Raw genomic sequence first — 13,202 nt, 5'->3', positions numbered from 1 at the left:
TAAAGTGGCCGATTTGTATTGAATCTTAGCGTGTGACAATTCGTTGGATAGGTAAACAACATACCTACGATTTCCATGGGATATTTTTGCATTCTCTAAAAATTCGGCCAAAAGGGAGGTTAAGAAAATCCCCTCGTTAATTTAGGACATTACTCGTTTTCGACCCTTTTTTACTAGGAAGGCCATAATGTGGCCGATTTGCATTGAATCTTAGCATGTGACAATTCGTTGGAAAGGTAAACAACATAACTACGACTTCCATGGGATATTTTTGCATTCTCTAAAAATTCGGCCAAAATGGAGGTTAAGAAAATCACCTCGTTAATTTGGGACATTACTCGTTTTCGACCCTTTTTTAGTAGGAAGGCCATAATGTGGCCGATTTGCATTGAATCTTAGCGTGTGACAATTCGTTGGATAGGTAAACAACATAACTACGACTTCCATGGGATATTTTTGCATTCTCTAAAAATTCGACCAAAATGGAGGTTAAGAAAATCTCCTCGTTAATTTAGGACATTACTCGTTTTCAACCGTTTTTTAGTAGGAAGGCCATAAAGTGGCCGATTTGTATTGAATCTTAGCATGTGACAATTCGTTGGATAGGTAAACAACATACCTACGATTTCCATGGGATATTTTTGCATTCTCTAAAAATTCGGCCAAAATGGAGGTTAAGAAAATCCCCTCGTTAATTTAGGACATTACTCGTTTTCGACCCTTTTTTTATAAGGAAGGCCATAAAGTGGCCGGTTTGTATTGAATCTTAGCATGGGACAATTCGTTGGATAGGTAAACAACATAGCTACGACTTCCATGGGGTATTTTTGCATTTTTTAAAAATTCAGCCAAAATGGAGGTTAAGAAAATCCTTGCGTTAATTTGGGACATTACTCGTTTTCGACCCTTTTTTACTAGGAAAGCCATAATGTGGCCGATTTGCATTGAATCTTAGCGTGTGACAATTCGTTGGATAGGTAAACAACATAACTACGACTTCCATGGGATATTTTTGCATTCTCTAAAAATTCGGCCAAAATGGAGGTTAAGAAAATCTCGTCGTTAATTTAGGACATTACTCGTTTTCGACCCATTTTTACTAGGAAGGCCATAAAGTGGCCGATTTGTATTGAATCTTAGCATGTGACAATTTGTTGGATAGGTAAACAACATAACTACGACTTCCATGGGATATTTTTGCATTCTCTAAAAATTCGGCCAAAATGGAGGTTAAGAAAATCTCGTCGTTAATTTGGGACATTACTCGTTTTCGACCCTTTTTTAGTAGGAAGGCCATAATGTGGCCGATTTGCATTGAATCTTAGCGTGTGACAATTCGTTGGATAGGTAAACAACATAACTACGACTTCCATGGGATATTTTTGCATTCTCTAAAAATTCGGCCAAAATGGAGGTTAAGAAAATCTCCTCGTTAATTTAGGACATTACTCGTTTTCAACCCTTTTTTAGTAGGAAGGCCATAAAGTGGTCGATTTGTATTGAATCTTAGCATGTGAAAATTCGTTGGATAGGTAAACAACATAGCTACGACTTCCATGGGATATTTTTGCATTCTCTAAAAATTCGGCCAAAATGGAGGTTAAGAAAATCTCCTCGTTAATTTAGGACATAACTCGTTTTCAACCCTTTTTTAGTAGGAAGGCCATAATGTGGCCGATTTGCATTGAATCTTAGCGTGTGACAATTCGTTGGATAGGTAAACAACATAACTACGACTTCCATGGGATATTTTTGCATTCTCTAAAAATTCGGCCAAAATGGAGGTTAAGAAAATCTCCTCGTTAATTTAGGACGTTACTCGTTTTCGACCCATTTTTACTAGGAAGGCCATAAAGTGGCCGATTTGTATTGAATCTTAGCGTGTGACAATTCGTTGGATAGGTAAACAACATACCTACGATTTCCATGGGATATTTTTGCATTCTCTAAAAATTCGGCCAAAAGGGAGGTTAAGAAAATCCCCTCGTTAATTTAGGACATTACTCGTTTTCGACCCTTTTTTACTAGGAAGGCCATAATGTGGCCGATTTGCATTGAATCTTAGCGTGTGACAATTCGTTGGATAGGTAAACAACATAACTACGACTTCCATGGGATATTTTTGCATTCTCTAAAAATTCGGCCAAAATGGAGGTTAAGAAAATCTCCTCGTTAATTTAGGACGTTACTCGTTTTCGACCCATTTTTACTAGGAAGGCCATAAAGTGGCCGATTTGTATTGAATCTTAGCGTGTGACAATTCGTTGGATAGGTAAACAACATACCTACGATTTCCATGGGATATTTTTGCATTCTCTAAAAATTCGGCCAAAAGGGAGGTTAAGAAAATCCCCTCGTTAATTTAGGACATTACTCGTTTTCGACCCTTTTTTACTAGGAAGGCCATAATGTGGCCGATTTGCATTGAATCTTAGCATGTGACAATTCGTTGGAAAGGTAAACAACATAACTACGACTTCCATGGGATATTTTTGCATTCTCTAAAAATTCGGCCAAAATGGAGGTTAAGAAAATCTCCTCGTTAATTTAGGACATAACTCGTTTTCAACCCTTTTTTAGTAGGAAAGCCATAATGTGGCCGATTTGCATTGAATCTTAGCGTGTGACAATTCGTTGGATAGGTAAACAACATAACTACGACTTCCATGGGATATTTTTGCATTCTCTAAAAATTCGACCAAAATGGAGGTTAAGAAAATCTCCTCGTTAATTTAGGACATTACTCGTTTTCAACCCTTTTTTAGTAGGAAGGCCATAAAGTGGCCGATTTGTATTGAATCTTAGCATGTGACAATTCGTTGGATAGGTAAACAACATACCTACGATTTCCATGGGATATTTTTGCATTCTCTAAAAATTCGGCCAAAATGGAGGTTAAGAAAATCCCCTCGTTAATTTAGGACATTACTCGTTTTCGACCCTTTTTTTATAAGGAAGGCCATAAAGTGGCCGGTTTGTATTGAATCTTAGCATGGGACAATTCGTTGGATAGGTAAACAACATAGCTACGACTTCCATGGGGTATTTTTGCATTTTTTAAAAATTCAGCCAAAATGGAGGTTAAGAAAATCCTTGCGTTAATTTGGGACATTACTCGTTTTCGACCCTTTTTTACTAGGAAAGCCATAATGTGGCCGATTTGCATTGAATCTTAGCGTGTGACAATTCGTTGGATAGGTAAACAACATAACTACGACTTCCATGGGATATTTTTGCATTCTCTAAAAATTCGGCCAAAATGGAGGTTAAGAAAATCTCCTCGTTAATTTAGGACGTTACTCGTTTTCGACCCATTTTTACTAGGAAGGCCATAAAGTGGCCGATTTGTATTGAATCTTAGCGTGTGACAATTCGTTGGATAGGTAAACAACATACCTACGATTTCCATGGGATATTTTTGCATTCTCTAAAAATTCGGCCAAAAGGGAGGTTAAGAAAATCCCCTCGTTAATTTAGGACATTACTCGTTTTCGACCCTTTTTTACTAGGAAGGCCATAATGTGGCCGATTTGCATTGAATCTTAGCGTGTGACAATTCGTTGGATAGGTAAACAACATAACTACGACTTCCATGGGATATTTTTGCATTCTCTAAAAATTCGGCCAAAATGGAGGTTAAGAAAATCTCCTCGTTAATTTAGGACGTTACTCGTTTTCGACCCATTTTTACTAGGAAGGCCATAAAGTGGCCGATTTGTATTGAATCTTAGCGTGTGACAATTCGTTGGATAGGTAAACAACATACCTACGATTTCCATGGGATATTTTTGCATTCTCTAAAAATTCGGCCAAAAGGGAGGTTAAGAAAATCCCCTCGTTAATTTAGGACATTACTCGTTTTCGACCCTTTTTTACTAGGAAGGCCATAATGTGGCCGATTTGCATTGAATCTTAGCATGTGACAATTCGTTGGAAAGGTAAACAACATAACTACGACTTCCATGGGATATTTTTGCATTCTCTAAAAATTCGGCCAAAATGGAGGTTAAGAAAATCTCCTCGTTAATTTAGGACATAACTCGTTTTCAACCCTTTTTTAGTAGGAAAGCCATAATGTGGCCGATTTGCATTGAATCTTAGCGTGTGACAATTCGTTGGATAGGTAAACAACATAACTACGACTTCCATGGGATATTTTTGCATTCTCTAAAAATTCGACCAAAATGGAGGTTAAGAAAATCTCCTCGTTAATTTAGGACATTACTCGTTTTCAACCCTTTTTTAGTAGGAAGGCCATAAAGTGGCCGATTTGTATTGAATCTTAGCATGTGACAATTCGTTGGATAGGTAAACAACATACCTACGATTTCCATGGGATATTTTTGCATTCTCTAAAAATTCGGCCAAAATGGAGGTTAAGAAAATCCCCTCGTTAATTTAGGACATTACTCGTTTTCGACCCTTTTTTTATAAGGAAGGCCATAAAGTGGCCGGTTTGTATTGAATCTTAGCATGGGACAATTCGTTGGATAGGTAAACAACATAGCTACGACTTCCATGGGGTATTTTTGCATTTTTTAAAAATTCAGCCAAAATGGAGGTTAAGAAAATCCTTGCGTTAATTTGGGACATTACTCGTTTTCGACCCTTTTTTACTAGGAAAGCCATAATGTGGCCGATTTGCATTGAATCTTAGCGTGTGACAATTCGTTGGATAGGTAAACAACATACCTACGATTTCCATGGGATATTTTTGCATTCTCTAAAAATTCGGCCAAAAGGGAGGTTAAGAAAATCCCCTCGTTAATTTAGGACATTACTCGTTTTCGACCCTTTTTTACTAGGAAGGCCATAATGTGGCCGATTTGCATTGAATCTTAGCATGTGACAATTCGTTGGAAAGGTAAACAACATAACTACGACTTCCATGGGATATTTTTGCATTCTCTAAAAATTCGGCCAAAATGGAGGTTAAGAAAATCTCCTCGTTAATTTAGGACATAACTCGTTTTCAACCCTTTTTTAGTAGGAAAGCCATAATGTGGCCGATTTGCATTGAATCTTAGCGTGTGACAATTCGTTGGATAGGTAAACAACATAACTACGACTTCCATGGGATATTTTTGCATTCTCTAAAAATTCGACCAAAATGGAGGTTAAGAAAATCTCCTCGTTAATTTAGGACATTACTCGTTTTCAACCCTTTTTTAGTAGGAAGGCCATAAAGTGGCCGATTTGTATTGAATCTTAGCATGTGACAATTCGTTGGATAGGTAAACAACATACCTACGATTTCCATGGGATATTTTTGCATTCTCTAAAAATTCGGCCAAAATGGAGGTTAAGAAAATCCCCTCGTTAATTTAGGACATTACTCGTTTTCGACCCTTTTTTTATAAGGAAGGCCATAAAGTGGCCGGTTTGTATTGAATCTTAGCATGGGACAATTCGTTGGATAGGTAAACAACATAGCTACGACTTCCATGGGGTATTTTTGCATTTTTTAAAAATTCAGCCAAAATGGAGGTTAAGAAAATCCTTGCGTTAATTTGGGACATTACTCGTTTTCGACCCTTTTTTACTAGGAAAGCCATAATGTGGCCGATTTGCATTGAATCTTAGCGTGTGACAATTCGTTGGATAGGTAAACAACATAACTACGACTTCCATGGGATATTTTTGCATTCTCTAAAAATTCGGCCAAAATGGAGGTTAAGAAAATCTCGTCGTTAATTTAGGACATTACTCGTTTTCGACCCATTTTTACTAGGAAGGCCATAAAGTGGCCGATTTGTATTGAATCTTAGCATGTGACAATTTGTTGGATAGGTAAACAACATAACTACGACTTCCATGGGATATTTTTGCATTCTCTAAAAATTCGGCCAAAATGGAGGTTAAGAAAATCTCGTCGTTAATTTGGGACATTACTCGTTTTCGACCCTTTTTTAGTAGGAAGGCCATAATGTGGCCGATTTGCATTGAATCTTAGCGTGTGACAATTCGTTGGATAGGTAAACAACATAACTACGACTTCCATGGGATATTTTTGCATTCTCTAAAAATTCGGCCAAAATGGAGGTTAAGAAAATCTCCTCGTTAATTTAGGACATTACTCGTTTTCAACCCTTTTTTAGTAGGAAGGCCATAAAGTGGTCGATTTGTATTGAATCTTAGCATGTGAAAATTCGTTGGATAGGTAAACAACATAGCTACGACTTCCATGGGATATTTTTGCATTCTCTAAAAATTCGGCCAAAATGGAGGTTAAGAAAATCTCCTCGTTAATTTAGGACATAACTCGTTTTCAACCCTTTTTTAGTAGGAAGGCCATAATGTGGCCGATTTGCATTGAATCTTAGCGTGTGACAATTCGTTGGATAGGTAAACAACATAACTACGACTTCCATGGGATATTTTTGCATTCTCTAAAAATTCGGCCAAAATGGAGGTTAAGAAAATCTCCTCGTTAATTTAGGACGTTACTCGTTTTCGACCCATTTTTACTAGGAAGGCCATAAAGTGGCCGATTTGTATTGAATCTTAGCGTGTGACAATTCGTTGGATAGGTAAACAACATACCTACGATTTCCACGGGATATTTTTGCATTCTCTAAAAATTCGGCCAAAAGGGAGGTTAAGAAAATCCCCTCGTTAATTTAGGACATTACTCGTTTTCGACCCTTTTTTACTAGGAAGGCCATAATGTGGCCGATTTGCATTGAATCTTAGCGTGTGACAATTCGTTGGATAGGTAAACAACATAACTACGACTTCCATGGGATATTTTTGCATTCTCTAAAAATTCGGCCAAAATGGAGGTTAGGAAAATCTCCTCGTTAATTTAGGACGTTACTCGTTTTCGACCCATTTTTACTAGGAAGGCCATAAAGTGGCCGATTTGTATTGAATCTTAGCGTGTGACAATTCGTTGGATAGGTAAACAACATACCTACGATTTCCATGGGATATTTTTGCATTCTCTAAAAATTCGGCCAAAAGGGAGGTTAAGAAAATCCCCTCGTTAATTTAGGACATTACTCGTTTTCGACCCTTTTTTACTAGGAAGGCCATAATGTGGCCGATTTGCATTGAATCTTAGCATGTGACAATTCGTTGGAAAGGTAAACAACATAACTACGACTTCCATGGGATATTTTTGCATTCTCTAAAAATTCGGCCAAAATGGAGGTTAAGAAAATCTCCTCGTTAATTTGGGACATTACTCGTTTTCGACCCTTTTTTAGTAGGAAGGCCATAATGTGGCCGATTTGCATTGAATCTTAGCGTGTGACAATTCGTTGGATAGGTAAACAACATAACTACGACTTCCATGGGATATTTTTGCATTCTCTAAAAATTCGACCAAAATGGAGGTTAAGAAAATCTCCTCGTTAATTTAGGACATTACTCGTTTTCAACCTTTTTTTAGTAGGAAGGCCATAAAGTGGCCGATTTGTATTGAATCTTAGCATGTGACAATTCGTTGGATAGGTAAACAACATACCTACGATTTCCATGGGATATTTTTGCATTCTCTAAAAATTCGGCCAAAATGGAGGTTAAGAAAATCCCCTCGTTAATTTAGGACATTACTCGTTTTCGACCCTTTTTTTATAAGGAAGGCCATAAAGTGGCCGGTTTGTATTGAATCTTAGCATGGGACAATTCGTTGGATAGGTAAACAACATAGCTACGACTTCCATGGGGTATTTTTGCATTTTTTAAAAATTCAGCCAAAATGGAGGTTAAGAAAATCCTTGCGTTAATTTGGGACATTACTCGTTTTCGACCCTTTTTTACTAGGAAAGCCATAATGTGGCCGATTTGCATTGAATCTTAGCGTGTGACAATTCGTTGGATAGGTAAACAACATAACTACGACTTCCATGGGATATTTTTGCATTCTCTAAAAATTCGGCCAAAATGGAGGTTAAGAAAATCTCGTCGTTAATTTAGGACATTACTCGTTTTCGACCCATTTTTACTAGGAAGGCCATAAAGTGGCCGATTTGTATTGAATCTTAGCATGTGACAATTTGTTGGATAGGTAAACAACATAACTACGACTTCCATGGGATATTTTTGCATTCTCTAAAAATTCGGCCAAAATGGAGGTTAAGAAAATCTCGTCGTTAATTTGGGACATTACTCGTTTTCGACCCTTTTTTAGTAGGAAGGCCATAATGTGGCCGATTTGCATTGAATCTTAGCGTGCAACAATTCGTTGGATAGGTAAACAACATAACTACGACTTCCATGGGATATTTTTGCATTCTCTAAAAATTCGACCAAAATGGAGGTTAAGAAAATCTCCTCGTTAATTTAGGACATTACTCGTTTTCAACCCTTTTTTAGTAGGAAGGCCATAAAGTGGCCGATTTGTATTGAATCTTAGCATGTGACAATTCGTTGGATAGGTAAACAACATACCTACGATTTCCATGGGATATTTTTGCATTCTCTAAAAATTCGGCCAAAATGGAGGTTAAGAAAATCCCCTCGTTAATTTAGGACATTACTCGTTTTCGACCCTTTTTTTATAAGGAAGGCCATAAAGTGGCCGGTTTGTATTGAATCTTAGCATGGGACAATTCGTTGGATAGGTAAACAACATAGCTACGACTTCCATGGGGTATTTTTGCATTTTTTAAAAATTCAGCCAAAATGGAGGTTAAGAAAATCCTTGCGTTAATTTGGGACATTACTCGTTTTCGACCCTTTTTTACTAGGAAAGCCATAATGTGGCCGATTTGCATTGAATCTTAGCGTGTGACAATTCGTTGGATAGGTAAACAACATAACTACGACTTCCATGGGATATTTTTGCATTCTCTAAAAATTCGGCCAAAATGGAGGTTAAGAAAATCTCGTCGTTAATTTAGGACATTACTCGTTTTCGACCCATTTTTACTAGGAAGGCCATAAAGTGGCCGATTTGTATTGAATCTTAGCATGTGACAATTTGTTGGATAGGTAAACAACATAACTACGACTTCCATGGGATATTTTTGCATTCTCTAAAAATTCGGCCAAAATGGAGGTTAAGAAAATCTCGTCGTTAATTTGGGACATTACTCGTTTTCGACCCTTTTTTAGTAGGAAGGCCATAATGTGGCCGATTTGCATTGAATCTTAGCGTGTGACAATTCGTTGGATAGGTAAACAACATAACTACGACTTCCATGGGATATTTTTGCATTCTCTAAAAATTCGGCCAAAATGGAGGTTAAGAAAATCTCCTCGTTAATTTAGGACATTACTCGTTTTCAACCCTTTTTTAGTAGGAAGGCCATAAAGTGGTCGATTTGTATTGAATCTTAGCATGTGAAAATTCGTTGGATAGGTAAACAACATAGCTACGACTTCCATGGGATATTTTTGCATTCTCTAAAAATTCGGCCAAAATGGAGGTTAAGAAAATCTCCTCGTTAATTTAGGACATTACTCGTTTTCGACCCATTTTTACTAGGAAGGCCATAAAGTGGCCGATTTGTATTGAATCTTAGCATGTGACAATTCGTTGGATAGGTAAACAACATAGCTACGACTTCCATGGGGTATTTTTGCATTTTTTAAAAATTCAGCCAAAATGGAGGTTAAGAAAATCCTTGCGTTAATTTGGGACATTACTCGTTTTCGACCCTTTTTTACTAGGAAAGCCATAATGTGGCCGATTTGCATTGAATCTTAGCGTGTGACAATTCGTTGGATAGGTAAACAACATAACTACGACTTCCATGGGATATTTTTGCATTCTCTAAAAATTCGGCCAAAATGGAGGTTAAGAAAATCTCGTCGTTAATTTAGGACATTACTCGTTTTCGACCCATTTTTACTAGGAAGGCCATAAAGTGGCCGATTTGTATTGAATCTTAGCATGTGACAATTTGTTGGATAGGTAAACAACATAACTACGACTTCCATGGGATATTTTTGCATTCTCTAAAAATTCGGCCAAAATGGAGGTTAAGAAAATCTCGTCGTTAATTTGGGACATTACTCGTTTTCGACCCTTTTTTAGTAGGAAGGCCATAATGTGGCCGATTTGCATTGAATCTTAGCGTGTAACAATTCGTTGGATAGGTAAACAACATAACTACGACTTCCATGGGATATTTTTGCATTCTCTAAAAATTCGACCAAAATGGAGGTTAAGAAAATCTCCTCGTTAATTTAGGACATTACTCGTTTTCAACCCTTTTTTAGTAGGAAGGCCATAAAGTGGCCGATTTGTATTGAATCTTAGCATGTGACAATTCGTTGGATAGGTAAACAACATACCTACGATTTCCATGGGATATTTTTGCATTCTCTAAAAATTCGGCCAAAATGGAGGTTAAGAAAATCTCCTCGTTAATTTAGGACATTACTCGTTTTCGACCCATTTTTACTAGGAAGGCCATAAAGTGGCCGATTTGTATTGAATCTTAGCATGTGACAATTCGTTGGATAGGTAAACAACATAGCTACGACTTCCATGGGATATTTTTGCATTCTCTAAAAATTCGGCCAAAATGGAGGTTAAGAAAATCTCCTCGTTAATTTAGGACATTACTCGTTTTCGACCCATTTTTACTAGGAAGGCCATAAAGTGGCCGATTTGTATTGAATCTTAGCATGTGACAATTTGTTGGATAGGTAAACAACATAACTACGTCTTCCATGGGATATTTTTGCATTCTCTAAAAATTCGGCCAAAACGGAGGTTAAGAAAATCTCCTCGTTAATTTAGGACATTACTCGTTTTCGACCCTTTTTTAGTAGGAAGGCCATAATGTGGCCGATTTGCATTGAATCTTAGCGTGTGACAATTCGTTGGATGGGTAAACAACATAACTACGACTTCCATGGGATATTTTTGCATTCTCTAAAAATTTAGCCAAAATGGAGGTTAAGAAAATCCCCTCGTTAATTTAGGACATTACTCATTTTCGACCCTTTTTTATAAGGAAGGCCATAAAGTGGCCGGTTTGTATTGAATCTTAGCATGGGACAATTCGTTGGATAGGTAAACAACATAGCTACGACTTCCATGGGATATTTTTGCATTTTTTAAAAATTCAGCCAAAATGGAGGTTAAGAAAATCTCCTTGTTAATTTGGGACATTACTCGTTTTCGACCCTTTTTTACTAGGAAGGCCATAATGTGGCCGATTTGCATTGAATCTTAGCGTGTGACAATTCGTTGGATAGGTAAACAACATAACTATGACTTCCACGGGATATTTTTGCATTCTCTAAAAATTTGGCCAAAATAGAGGTTAAGAAAATCTCCTCGTTAATTTGGGACATTACTCGTTTTCGACCCTTTTTTACTAGGAAGGCCATAATGTGGCCGATTTGTATTGAATCTTAGCATGTGACAATTCGTTGGATAGGTAAACAACATAACTACGACTTCCATGGGATATTTTTGCATTCTCTAAAAATTCAGCCACAATGGAGGTTAAGAAAATCTCCTCGTTAATTTGGGACATTACTCGTTTTCGACCCTTTTTTAGTAGGAAGGCCATAATATGGCCGATTTGCATTGAATCTTAGCGTGTGACAATTCGTTGGATAGGTAAACAACATAACTACGACTTCCATGGGATATTTTTGCATTCTCTAAAAATTCGGCCAAAATGGAGGTTAAGAAAATCTCCTCGTTAATTTAGGACATTACTCGTTTTCGACCCATTTTTACTAGGAAGGCCATAAAGTGGCCGATTTGTATTGAATCTTAGCATGTGACAATTCGTTGGATAGGTAAACAACATACCTACGATTTCCATGGGATATTTTTGCATTCTCTAAAAATTCGGCCAAAAGGGAGGTTAAGAAAATCCCCTCGTTAATTTAGGACATTACTCGTTTTCGACCCTTTTTTACTAGGAAGGCCATAATGTGGCCGATTTGCATTGAATCTTAGCATGTGACAATTCGTTGGAAAGGTAAACAACATAACTACGACTTCCATGGGATATTTTTGCATTCTCTAAAAATTCGGCCAAAATGGAGGTTAAGAAAATCTCCTCGTTAATTTGGGACATTACTCGTTTTCGACCCTTTTTTAGTAGGAAGGCCATAATGTGGCCGATTTGCATTGAATCTTAGCGTGTGACAATTCGTTGGATAGGTAAACAACATAACTACGACTTCCATGGGATATTTTTGCATTCTCTAAAAATTCGGCCAAAATGGAGGTTAAGAAAATCTCCTCGTTAATTTAGGACATTACTCGTTTTCAACCCTTTTTTAGTAGGAAGGCCATAAAGTGGTCGATTTGTATTGAATCTTAGCATGTGAAAATTCGCTGGATAGGTAAACAAAATAGCTACGACTTCCATGGGATATTTTTGCATTCTCTAAAAATTCGGCCAAAATGGAGGTTAAGAAAATCCCCTCGTTAATTTAGGACATTACTCGTTTTCGACCCTTTTTTTATAAGGAAGGCCATAAAGTGGCCGGTTTGTATTGAATCTTAGCATGGGACAATTCGTTGGATAGGTAAACAACATAGCTACGACTTCCATGGGATATTTTTGCATTTTTTAAAAATTCAGCCAAAATGGAGGCTAAGAAAATCCTTGCGTTAATTTGGGACATTACTCGTTTTCGACCCTTTTTTACTAGGAATGCCATAATGTGGCCGATTTCCATTGAATCTTAGCGTGTGACAATTCGTTGGATAGGTAAACAACATAACTACGACTTCCATGGGATATTTTTGCATTCTCTAAAAATTCGGCCAAAATGGAGGTTAAGAAAATCTCGTCGTTAATTTGGGACATTACTCGTTTTCGACCCTTTTTTAGTAGGAAGGCCATAATGTGGCCGATTTGCATTGAATCTTAGCGTGTGACAATTCGTTGGATAGGTAAACAACATAACTACGACTTCCATGGGATATTTTTGCATTCTCTAAAAATTCGGCCAAAATGGAGGTTAAGAAAATCTCGTCGTTAATTTGGGACATTACTCGTTTTCGATCCTTTTTTAGTAGGAAGGCCATAATGTGGCCGATTTGCATTGAATCTTAGCGTGTGACAATTCGTTGGATAGGTAAACAACATAACTACGACTTCCATGGGATATTTTTGCATTCTCTAAAAATTCGGCCAAAATGGAGGTTAAGAAAATCTCCTCGTTAATTTAGGACATTACTCGTTTTCAACCCTTTTTTAGTAGGAAGGCCATAAAGTGGTCGATTTGTATTGAATCTTAGCATGTGAAAATTCGCTGGATAGGTAAACAAA

The sequence above is a fragment of the Medicago sativa genome, chromosome 2 (genome assembly GCF_051527215.1).
Source record: "Medicago sativa cultivar Bolivia chromosome 2, Bolivia_mono, whole genome shotgun sequence".
Taxonomy (NCBI): Eukaryota; Viridiplantae; Streptophyta; class Magnoliopsida; order Fabales; family Fabaceae; genus Medicago; species Medicago sativa.
This window is presented reverse-complemented; position numbering follows the sequence as displayed.